Raw genomic sequence first — 12,786 nt, forward strand, 5'->3', positions numbered from 1 at the left:
AAGAGTGGACAGAGAAATAGTCAGCAGAGACTTGAGAAGAGGGGTTTCAGGTGACAGAGTTCCCATGGGAGAAGCAGGATCCAATAGAGAGAAGAGAAAGAGCAGAGAGGTTTTATAGAGAGGCGGGAAGAACAATTTGTAGCCCAGGGAATCAGGGAATAACCCCTCACTCAGAAAAAGAGAGCCAGAAAGAAGAGACTTCTAGTCTAGGGACTCAGAGAATAGCCCACTCAGAACAAGAAGCCCACACGAAGACCTTCCTGCCCAGAGGATTCCTTTCAAAAGAAGCCTGGGACTCTACCCCAGCTTCAGAGAGAATACTCATCCCTTAAGATTCAAAATCTATCCTTAGCCATCAGAGGGCTTTTGTCTGTAGCAATGGCTCAGGAATCTGATTCACCAATGGATCCCTAATTAGTCAGAAATGACAACAAAGGCTTCAAAGGCATGCATTTAGGGTCCTGAGTGAGAGGCCCAGGATCCAGTGATGAATCTGTCCTATTTGAGTTTCAACACCATAATTGTTAAAGAAAAAATTATTCAGTGATACTTTAAATGCACAGTAAAGAAGACTTTATTCAGGACCATCACCATAGATATAGGAACCACTGCAACACAGTCTTGGAGCTGGGGAGAGAGATGGGCTTAACTCTGAATACAGCATGGGCAAGTGGGAATTTATAGCCCAGGAGCAACGCCAGGGTCAGTGAATGGAAAATCACTAAGAGGAAACATCAGGAGTAAGGGAGATTCTGGCTAAACCTACCTAAAAGAATTCTTGCTGAAGACTGGCCAGGGTGATCAGACATCACCTGCAGAATGGTGAAGAATGAAGAACCTGATCAGATATTGAGAAGGAGGGGTTCTTTGGTAAACTTGGCAGTGTTCTTTGCTAAAGCTGGATTTTGCAAGGAAGTGCACAGTTTAGCCTAGCTGAAGACTTAGAAGCCTGACTAAAGTTGGCCAAGCAAAGAATCTTTGTTATCAACATATTCCATCAAGCCTCACAACCCTGCCTTAAATGATCAAACCATCCACTCTCCTATATGCTACTGTTCTCCATGAAAAGTTACTTCTTCTTTGTCTTAACCAAAATCCAGCCATTCTAGAAAGACACCAGAAGGCTTTCTGCAGCATCAAAAATTTCCCCACATTCTAGGCCCAAATCCTTTTCCTTTCCCTGCTACTTTTAGATCCACACTGTGTAACCCTCAACTAGAAACCTCAGTTTCTTGTAGTCATTCTGTCTTTTTTTTTTTTTTTTTTTTTTTGAGACAGAGTTTCTACTCTTGTTGCCCAGGCTGGAGTGCAGTGGCATGATCTCAGTTCACTGCAACCTCTATCTCCCAGGTTCAAGTGATTCTCCTGCCTCTGCCTCTTGTGTAGCTGGGATTACAGGCAACTGCCCCCACACCTGGCTAATTTTTTGTATTTTTAGTAGAGACAGGGTTTCATCATTTTGGCCAGGCTTGTCCCGAACTTCTGATCTCAGATGATCCACCTGCCTCGGCCTCCCAAAGTGCTGGGATTATAGGCGTGAGCCACCGAGCCAGGCCATTCTGTCTTTTTATATAATGTAACTTGTACTTTTATGTAGTAAGTTATCACAATGGTGTCAGACACTCTGAGGAAGAGTATTTTACTGTATCATTCCCATTACCCAATCAGGAAGTCTTAACAGGCATATTTTAACAAAAATATAAGACACAACTGTGCCCTAGCTTTTCTCACATACTTCCTTCCTCACACTTCACACATTTCTTTTTCTCAGCACCCACTCTTAAGTAATAATTTATTTCCCCTGAATATTATTTACCTTCTGTGGGCTACCTTACATATCATTTGAAAGCATGGTCAAAACAGTTATATTTGTGAATAATTTTATTTTGGTTTATTTCTTAGCAGAAGGAGGACTTAATAGTAACATTTGTAGGCTGGGCACGGTGGCTCACGCCTGTAATCCCAGCACTTTGGGAGGCCGAGGCAGGCGGATCATGAGGTCAGGAGATCGAGACCATCCTGGCTAACACGGTGAAACCCTGTCTCTACTAAAATACAGAAAAATCAGCCGGGCATGGTGGTGGGCGCCTGTAGTCCCAGCTACTCGGGAGGCTGAGGCAGGAGAATGGTGTGAACCCGGGAGGTGGAGCTTACAGTGAGCTGAGATGGTGCCACTGGACTCCAGCCTAGGCGACAGAGAGAGACTCCATCTCAAAAAAAAAAAAAAAAAAAAAAAAAAAAAAGTAACATTTGTAATCTCCCAGAGATTGCCAAGGAAAACATTCTCCTGGCTGAATTTATGTAGAGTTCATCATCTAAGCATAAAATATTTTATAAAGGAATGGGCCAATCAAATAACTGCTATGCAGTTGACACCATAAACCAAGTTAAGTTAGTACCACTCTAAATAGTTGCTGGGAATATAATGATTTTCAAGGACATGATCTCTAGAAATAAATAACTAAAAGAGAAGCACAGGGTCATGCATTTATGCATACGCATAAGCAGGGACTAGAGACCAAGAATAGAAATAAAGGAGGTTTTTACACTTGGGGTGGTAAGGCCTCAATGATTTATTTGGAAAGAAAGCAGAAGCCCTTCTTTAGTAAATGCAAAGCACCGTGTGTTTAATGAAGATACATGACCTAAGCTTTGAAGATCGTTTAACTAATTCAGTAACCTTACCAAGTATCCATTACTACATCTCAACAATCAAATTTACAGTGACATCTTTGAGTTAAATCTCTCCATAGATGTCCGGAAACAGCTTAATTCTGTTAACTGCTGCCCATTGAATTATGCTTTATTTGGTCGTAGAATTTCATGTCATCTGTTATTCTCCCTCACAGCTTGGGAGATGTTATTCCTGTATTGTCTGTTCTCATTGTTGCTGAAGAGAAGTCAGTGATAAAGTAATTGTCCTTCCTTTGCAGGTAATCTGCCTTCCATCTCTGGTTCATTCAAAAATATTGTATTAGTCTTTAGTGTCTTGCATTTTACTGTGGTATGTCTACATATGGATTTATACTTATTGAGTTTGCTCAGAGCTTGGAGTATTTCCTCAGTCTTAAAGGCCCTAGTTGTGAAAATGTTACTACAGGAAAACCTTCTTTTTTTAACTTAAAATCCTTTTTATTGGGAAATAAATTTAAGATTATAGATAAGTTTGAAAATAAAAGAATTGTTAGAACAAAAATACTCATATGCCCGTTACCCTAATTTGTCTATTATTATTTTATTAAATTTAGGTTACCATTTGTTCTCTCTCTCTCTCTGTCTCAATATATATCCCAATTTTCAGTCTTTAGATCTAAATCTTTCAGCAACCTGGACTATCATGGCCCCAGTGTAATGCTTGGCTTTGTACCTCATAAGGGAAGAAAAATTTTTTTTTTAATCTTAAATTCTAGGGTACATGTGCACCACGTGTAGGTTTGTTACATAGGTATACATGTTCCATGTTGGTTTGCTGTACCCATCAACTTGTCATTTACATTAGGCATTTCTCCTAATGCTATCTGTCCCCCAGCCCCCCACGCCCTGACAGGCCCCAGTGTGTGATGTTCCCCACCCTGTGTCCATGCATTCTCATTGTTCAACTCCCACCTGTGAGTGAGAACACGTGGTGTTTGGTTTTCTGTCCTTGTGACAGTTTGCTGAGAATGATGGTTTCCAGCTTCATCCATGTCCCTGCAAAGGACATGAACTTATCCTTTTTTATGGCTTCATAGTATTCCATGGCTCATATGTGCCACATTTTTTTAATCCAGTCTATTATTGATGGACATTTGGGTTGGTTCCAAGTCTTTGCTATTGTGAATAGCACCACAATGAACATATGTCTGCACGTATACATCTTTATAGTAGCATGATTTATAATCCTTCGGGTATATACCCAGTAATGGGATCGCTGGGTCAAATGGTATTTCTAGTTCTAGATCCTTGAGGAATTGCCACACTGTCTTCCACAATGGTTGAACTAGTTTACAGTTCCACCAACAGTGTAAAAGCATTCCTATTTCTCCACATCCTCTCCAGTATCTATTGTTTCCTGGCTTTTTAATAACATCATTCTAACTGGCATGAGATGGTATCTCATTGTGGTTTTGATTTGCATTTCTCTGATGACCAGCAATGATGAGCATTTTTTATGTGTCTGTTGGCTGCATAAATGTCTTCTTTTGAGAAGTGTCTGTTCATATTCTTTGCGCACTTTTTGATGGGGTTGTTTTTTTCTTGTAAATTTGTTTAAGTTCTTTGTAGATTCTGGATATTAGCCCTTTGTCAGATGGGACGAGGAAAGCGGGGTACATCGCGAGGCTCAGACAGTGGGAGCAGTAGGGACACGGAGGCCCGCAGCGCAAAGCTTCTGAACGTCAGCAGAATCCCCATTCCAGTTAGGAAGTAAAACACGGTATTGCCGTCCTAATTAAACAGAAAGGTTCCACCGAGACTCGAACTTGGATCGCTGGATTCAGAGTCCAGAATGCTCATCATTACACTATAGAACCTCACAATGCAAATTTGTTGGAGGCGTCTGAATTCCTAATAAGTAGCAATAGTTCCCAGTCAACCCTGTCAAGGCATTTCTATTATCCCACAAGCAATACTCCAGGAAGGTGGACCTGCAGGAAGGAGCCATCCTTCTTGCTTTCTCTCTGCCCTCTCCTTTGATCGACTTCTATCATTTCATTTGCGCCTCGGAAAATGAGGCAAAATCCACTGTGAGTTTAGGGCCAGAGAAGAGCCCTTGAAGCCTCGGTCATAGAGTTTCCTGTGCCGCAGGAATTTTCTTCAAAAGTCATGGGCGAATTTTGGAGGAGATAGAATTGTTCTATATCTTGGTGGTAGTAAAGTCTCAGAATTGTTTCAGAATTGTTTACTAAAAACAGTGACTATCATTGAATATAAATTATACCTCAATTTTTAAAAAAAAAGAGTAAGAATTTGGCCAGGCTTGGTGGCTCACGCCTGTAATTCCATCACTTTAGGAGGCCGAGGCGGGGGGGGTCACCTGAGGTCAGGAGTTCGAGACCAGCCTGGCTAACATGGTGAAACCCTGTCTCTAACTAAAAACAGAAAAATTAGCTGGGTGTGGTGGCGGGCACCTGTAATCTCAACTACTTGGGAGGCTGAGGCAGGAGAATCACTTGAACCCGGGAGGTGGAGGTTGCAGTGAGCCAAGATCGCGCCACTGCACTCCAGCCTGGGCAACAAGAGCAAGACTCTGTCTCAAAAAAAAAAAAAAGAGAGAGAGAGAGCAAGAATTCACTTAGCTGTGTCCCCATAGGTGCAGACTTGCATGTGCACACACACATGCCCACCTACGATACTGCTAGGGTGATGCATTCCTTTTTCCTCATGTTTTCCTGTGGAAAGGTCCCCAGAAGTGCTTTCAACAGGAGTGTTATTGTCTTTTAGGCAAGAGAGTTCTTCATTGGCTGGGACTGTAGTGTGCTTTGCAGGATGTTTGGAAACTCTGGCACTTTTCTATTCTAATACAAAAGTTTGTGTATAGGCCGGGCGCGACGGCTCACGCCTGTAATCCCAGCACTTTGGGAGGCTGAGGCGGGCTGATCATGAAGTCAGGATTTCGAGACCAGCCTGGCCAACATGGTGAAACCCTGTCTCTACTAAAAATACAAAAATTAGCCGGGCTTGATGGCACACTCCTGTAATCCCAGGTACTCAGGAGGCTGAGACAGGAGACCTGCTTGAACTCGGGAGGCGGAGGTTGTAGTGAGTGGAGATCCTGCAATTGCACTCCAGCCTGGGTGACACAGCAAGACTCTGTCTCCAAAAAAAAAAAAAAAAAAAGAGAGAGAGAGAATACAATGGTGCCACCATTCTAAAATACTGTCTGATAGTTTCTGATACAGTTAAAAATACACCTACTTCATTACCCGGCCATTCCATTACTAGGTTTATGCTCAACAGAAATAAAGGCACAGGTCCATAAAAAGGCCCATAGTAGAATATTTGTAAACTCCTTATTCACAATAGCCATAACTAGAAATATCCCAAGTGTCCATCAACTGTAGTATATTCACATGTTGGAACAACACTCATCCATAACACCAAAGAGCTGAGATATATGCCATAGAATGGAAGCATCTCATAACCATTGTTGCATTAAAAAGAAAAAACAGTCAAAATCAGTAGTCTTTTTCGTGATTTCTACAAGAAGCAAAAGTAAATCACAGAGATAGAAATCAGAATGGTGATTACCTAAGTGGGGATGGGGTGAGGATTGACTGGAAAGGGGCTCTCACGACTTCTTGGTCTGTTGAAAATGTCCTGTAACTTGATCTAGGTGATGGTTTCTTTTGTCAAAATGCACTGGGCCGCACACTTAAGATTAGTGCACTTTGGTCTCTGTGGATTATACTTCAGTCATTTACTGGTAGCAAAAAAATAAATAAGCAAAAACAAAATTAAAAATTGGGGTTGGGGAATGTCATCAACTTTAGATTTTATTGTATTCGTTAGGTTTTACTTAAAATACCCCTGGTAGTTGGAGTGCAAACTCTCGTCTTCTCTTGTTCATTTCTGATTTGGCCTGAAAAGGCCCCACGGATTCTTCAAATATCAGAGTCAGAAGAACGGGTACAGCCACATCATGTCAACAGTAAAAGATTCCAATAAGGCTGACTGAGAGGGAGCACCTCACCTTTTGGGTGTTGTACTTGCTCAGAGAGGAGGCAAAAGTCTTTCAAGATGACTGGACCCTTAGGCCTGCAGGGTACGGGTTTTCTCTATTCTGGCCACTACAGAGAGCTCCGAAGCCACAGGAAAGTTGTGACCTCTCTAGCCGCAGGTAAACCGCACAGCCTAGGCTGAGATTGGAGGCGAAAGGGAAAAAACAGCACTACACCCTAGAAGGGACATTGCCGTGATACGTATTCGAGCCAAGGCTGCTGCGGCCACAGCGCAGAGTACTAACCACGATACGATCACCGCGAGCCACAGGAGCTGAAGCGCGCTGGGCTCCTTCTTTAAACCATGCAGGGCTGCTTCCGTTTTGGAGACCTAAGGGTCCGCGTAGATTTTGTTCTTCCTTGATGTCTCTCCATTTTTCCTCCCTTTCTTCCCCATTCTGCTACAATAAAAAAACACTTCTCATCTCCCGCTTGTGCAGTCCTTACCGCTGCACAAAGCTACTGGGAAGTTTCGTCTCCCGGGTCCACGCCTCTATCGCCTTCCTTGCCCTCCTCCTGGCAATTCCCTGTTGGGTTAACCCCTTGCCCGGCTCCCGGCCTCCTGCCCCAGGCATGCACCCAAAAACAGCTCAGCTGAGCCCCCGCAGCTCCACGGCTCAGCGTGGCAAGAGAGGCCACTGGAGGTCTCGACCCTTGCCAGCCCCCACGGGATGCCGACAAATCAATCGGAATAAACGCTTTTTAAAAAAGAATTTACTTCCCCTTCGCGACTAGTCTCCGCAGCATGTGGAAGTCCTGTCTCTATAAAAAATACATTAGCCGGGCGTCGTGGCGCGCGCCGGTAGTCCCAGCTACTTGGGGGCTGAGACACGAAGATCGCTTGGCCCCGGGAGGTGGAGGCTGCAGTGAGCCATTTTTGCACCACTGCACTCCAGCATGGGCGATCAAGTGAGACCCTGTCGCAAAACAAAACAAAACAAAAGTTCCCCATAGAAAAATAGTTCATGATTTACATTCTCAAGATTCTTCAAAGGACTAAAAGCTAAAGGCCAGGTTGGATTCATTCGACAAGTCCTAGTCGTGCGCCCTGGTGAGTGCCAGACCCTGCTCCCCGCGAGGGGACCACGAGCGAATCTCACCACCATCCCTGCCCTGGTGGAGCCCCCGTGCGGAACACAGGAACCGAAGATGGCAGCGGAAGCTCCGCAGCGGCCCGGAAAGTGGCTAGGTGAGGGCGGCGCAAAGAACTGGAAGAGCCATCCCGGGAGCCCACCAGGCGTTCAGCTTCCCTTGGGTCCCCAGGCGGCTCGGGCCCGGGTCGCAGACCCGGGAGTTTCCGGGGGTTTCTGAAGCAGGCGAAGGGCAGGGCGGGCGAAGGCCACTCGGGTGTCCTTCTGGCTCCAGAATCTCCTCACCCCCGGGTATGCACCCTGATCAGCGCAACTTACCGCTCTCATCTCTCCGGTTTTCCGTCCTGCCAGGCGGGCCCTCAAGACAGAAGGGATGGGGGCAGTTTGGTGAGTGTGCCCTGCCTATAGCGCTCCGTCGAAACAGTGGTAGCGGTCTCTGTAGCGCAGTCCGTTAGCGCGTTCGGCTGTTAACCAAAAGGTTGATGGTTCAAGCCCACCTGGGGACGAGTCGCTTTGTGTTTTAACCCGTTTCTGTTGATGCACAATCAACTCCAGCCGAATCCAGAGACATACAGGTCCTCTTTCCCACCTTCTTAAGTCTGAGGCTTGGCAAGGGCCATGGTGCTTTATACCTGTCAAACTCAGGAATCCCAGAGACCTTAGACAGGAACTCACTTCTGGTGTGATAAAGATCTTCTTTGCTCTCATGGAAGGCTTGGGGGAGTAAGGTGCCTCGAGTTTTTCATGTTTAATAATAGGAGACCTGTTACAGTAGTATCCTATCCCCAGGATGTGCCTGGGTTTACTGATTGCTCTTTTAATAATGTGACCAGTGGAATCAGTCATCCTCATGGTGATCCTCGCCATTGTTTGTGAAAACAGCATTTCTTCCTCGTTTGTGCATGATTTATTTAATCCTTTCCAAGATGTTTTTGAAATGAGGTGAGTTTCATGGTTTTAGGATTACAAATGATCTCTACCATACTTGTACAAGTATCTTTGGTCACTCCTGCAGATATTTCTATAGTGTAGAGAACAGGATGTGCCATTTTTGCATTACAGCATTTATTTAATGCTTCTAATTTGAGTATATTCTGCAAATTTATCTTCCTTGGGAGCCATAACAGATCATATTCCAATTTGTTTCCCAATTCTATCAATGTCCTTCTTGTCATTTACTTGCCAGCACGACAAGCTTTCTACACATTGATGTATGATATTCCACTGAGGGGAGAGGCATCCTCCTGGCTTAACTGAAGGAGTGTACAACAGAAGGACGTGGTGGACATCACACAGAAATTCTGTGGCATTGGATGAACTGCTAAACTTCTAGGATATTTTAAAGTCCTCTAACATCTGTAATTGTTTTCTGTGGTGACCAAGTGTCATGGGTCCTGAGAAGACGGGCCACAGTGACCTCTTTGAAAACTTTCTGTCAAGTCTCTTATCCAAGGGCAGCAAAATCACAAAGGTCCCAGGCAATTTTTTTCTTCTCCTCTTTCCTTCATAAATCTTGGTTTTGCTTTTGTTTGATGAAAACAGTCTAATGCCTGTTCTCCCTCCTATACAATGGTAAATTAGCATGCAAACAGCTATCCCTTTATTATTCTTTGATAGATTTTTGCAGGGGCTATGTCTGTAAAAATTAGCCTACCTGAGATACATCACTGGAGCCAACAGAACCCTGCGCCCAACAGGCACCTTGTGCAGACCTGAACCCTTTGAGGTATTGGCTCATGTTCCTTCGGTTCTTCTGCTGAACATCATGAGTAGAAACTGAGCTCTTTGGCTTTTACCCCCTACTATGGCTGTAGTACATTTTCTATCTCTTGTCTCTCTTATTTTTGTATCATGATTTTCTGCCGTCAGTGGCATCAGTGTGGATTTCTGGTTTTGATGTTATGCAGTGAACTTCTGGGATTGTTTTATGACTATATAACCGTCAGTATTAAATTCTTCCGTTGATGAAGATTTGTGTTGTACCCAGTTTTTCCTTAGTATAAAAATGAGGTTAATAAGAACATTTTTGGTAGAAGCCTTGTTGGATGTATTGTTCATTTTATGGGGGTAATCAATAAACATAAGTGTGCTTCCTTATCAGGTAGGCTTAACTCGATGAGAAACTGCCAATTATTAGAACAGCTGTTGTGCTAAATTGCAGTCCAACTAACATCACACAGCAATATCATACACACTCTGAATGAGGAAGGGGGAGAGGCAACAGCTTTCAAAATCAGTTTTTCTGTTTCCCTTCATTTTCTTGTGAACTCTTAATGGCATCTTTGAAGGTGGCTGTGGTCACACCAAGTGTCACCATCAGCCTATTCAAGTCCTGCCACAGAGCCATGAAGTGATACCCCAGGGCAGCCCAGCCAAGTCTCAGGCTCATAAACCATGAGATTGAGAGTGGGCCCCACAATAGGTATCCACTACCCATATTCAAGGAAATGGACACAAATATTTCTAGGCTTTGTCAAAATAGAAAGTGACTTTTGCAGCCAGGATGAAATTCAAACTTACATTACCAAAGTATAGAGCTTATTGATATTTTGTAAAAGATAGTCATGGCAAAATGACAATCCACAAGTGGCAACGGTAGATGGGGTAGGGAGAGACTCCATAAGGTCAAAATTATCCTCACATTAAATGAAACTGATATGTGTTGCTACTGTAAGGGAACGGAAGCCAATGTTATGCTTGATTATATTAATTGTTATGGGATAAACAGGCAGGACATGATACTACATTTACTAGTTAGTTCTATTGAGAGTATTTGTGAAAATTAATTTTTGTGTCAATTTGCCTGGGTCAGGGGGTGCTCAGATATTTGGTTAGACATTATTTCTCACTGTGTCTCTGAGGGCGTTTCTGGAAGAGACTGATATTTGAATCAGTAAACTGAGTGAAGCAGATTGCCGTCCTGAATGTGAGTGGGCCTCATCCAACCCATGGACGGCTTAAATAGGATGAAGGGTTGGGAAAGAAGTTTTTCTGCTCCACTGTCTTTGAGCTGGGACGTCAGTCTTCTGCCTTAAGCCTTGGACTTGGTCTTGAACTATAGTAAACTCTCCTAGGTCTAGAGCTTACTAGGTCTCCTAGGCCTAGAGTAGAACTTGGGCTTCTCTCTCTCTCTCTATGTGTGTGTGTGTGTGTGTGTGTGTGTGTGTGTGTGTGTGTGTGTATCCTGCCCTCTGGAGAATTCAGACTAATATAGTATTATATGCCAGTTGCTGGTTTTTGTCTCTATGCTTTTGAATGGTGTAAAATAAATAAATAAAACAAAAACCTGGAGGGTTCTCAAAGAAGAACAGTAAGGATTAGTAGAAGTTTTAAACTTTTAGGAAAAGCCCTAAGCACACCTTTTGTTAAAACTGTCTTCAAGAAAATAAAAGGTGCTGGGAAAATTATTGTTACCTTAATGTTTTCTAAGCAAAGGCATGATCAATCAAGGAGAAATATACTTAAGTTTTTTAAAAGTTAATCTTTACGTTTTAATAATTCACATACAATCTTAACAACTCAGAGAGAAAAAGAGGTCCCTTGTACCCCTTACTCCATTTCCTCCAATGGTAACATTTTGGTAATATTTCCAAAATGGTAATATTTGCAAATATTCCAAATGTATTGCAAATGCCACAGTACCAGGAGATTGACAATGATACAAGCAAGGTACAGAACATTTCCATCAACATCAGGATTCATCATGTTGCCTTTTTATAGCCACGACCCTGTCTCTTCAGTGCTGCTCCTCCTTCCCGCCTTAATCCCTGGTAACTACTAATCTATTCCCCATTCCTATAATTTACTCATTTCAAGAATGTTACTTAAATGGAATCCTACATGTCACCTTTGGGATTACCCTTTGTCCACTCACCATAATTCTGTGGAGATTCATCCAGGTTATTGTGGTTATCCATAGTTGGCTGTTTTTTAAAAAAAAATTATTGAGGATTATTTGATGCTATGGATATATACCACAATTTGTTTAACCATTCACCTCATGAAAGTAGTGCATACATTGTTTCTCCAGTTTTGGCTATAAACACAAGGCTGCTATAAACTTTAAGTACATGGGTTTTGTGTGAACATAAGATTCTCTTTCTCTGTGATAAATGCAGGGAATTCAATTCCAAGGTGGTATGGTAGTTGCATATAGAGTTTTAAAAGTAAAAACTATACAGATATTCTCCAGAGTGGGCTGTAACTTTTTACATCCGAACCAGCAATGTATGAGTGATCCAGCTTTCTCTGAATCCTTGATAGCACTTGTTGTGGTCACACTTTTATTTTGGCCATTCTGATAGGTATGTAGCAATTTCTCATTGTGGTTTTAATTAGTGAATCACTAGTGGCTAATAATGCTCTGATTTCAACGTAGGAATTTGGAGGGGCTGGGCACAATGCATCCCATAACAATGTGTATTCTGGTGTGGTTGGGTGTTCTAAAATTGTCAATTTAAGTGTCGCTGGTTGATCATGCTGTTGGGTTCTTCTATATTCTTGTTGATTTTCTGTCTGGTTGTTGTATACATTGTTGAGAAAGGGGGACGTTGAAGCATATAGCTATATTTGTGGATTTGTCTAGTTCACTGTTCAGTACTTTCAGTTGTTGTTGCATAGATATGTATGACTTTTGTCAGGGGGAGGAGTTGGTGGACTGGTCCTTTCCTCATTATATAATCTCCCTCTCTATCTCTGATTAGTTTCTTTTTTCTGAAATATACTATATTTGGCATTAATATAGCCAGTCTTGCTTTCCTTTGGCTAGGATTTGCATGATATATCTTTTCCTATCCTTTTGATTTCAGCTTGCCCGTATCATATTTGAAGGTAGTCTCTTTGTAGCCAGTATGTAGTTGGTTCATGTCCATTAACCTACTCTGCCAGTCTGTGTCTTGCAATTGGTGTACTTAGGCCATTGATATTTAATGTGATGATTGATATGGTAGGGCTTAAGTCTGCAATTTATTTTTCCTTTTCCATTTGTTGTCTCTGGT

General features: G+C 42.7%; 2 protein-coding genes and 1 non-coding gene across 3 annotated transcripts in view; all 3 read left to right on the forward strand.

Moving 5' to 3' along the window:
* LOC116468019 (putative neuroblastoma breakpoint family member 7) overlaps positions 1–12,786 on the forward strand; it is a 901,770-nt gene that overhangs the window by 241,680 nt on the left and 647,304 nt on the right. The window lies entirely within an intron of this gene.
* The window catches only part of LOC131380658 (neuroblastoma breakpoint family member 15-like), a 59,055-nt gene that overhangs the window by 25,791 nt on the left and 20,478 nt on the right, over positions 1–12,786 (forward strand). The gene's annotated exons all lie outside the window — the stretch shown is intronic.
* On the forward strand, positions 8,222–8,295 carry TRNAN-GUU (transfer RNA asparagine (anticodon GUU)). Its single transcript has one exon. It is a non-coding gene; the product is annotated as a tRNA-Asn (tRNA).

The sequence above is a fragment of the Hylobates moloch genome, unplaced genomic scaffold (assembly GCF_009828535.3).
Source record: "Hylobates moloch isolate HMO894 unplaced genomic scaffold, HMol_V3 SCAFFOLD_5, whole genome shotgun sequence".
In the NCBI taxonomy this organism is placed as follows: domain Eukaryota; kingdom Metazoa; phylum Chordata; class Mammalia; order Primates; family Hylobatidae; genus Hylobates; species Hylobates moloch.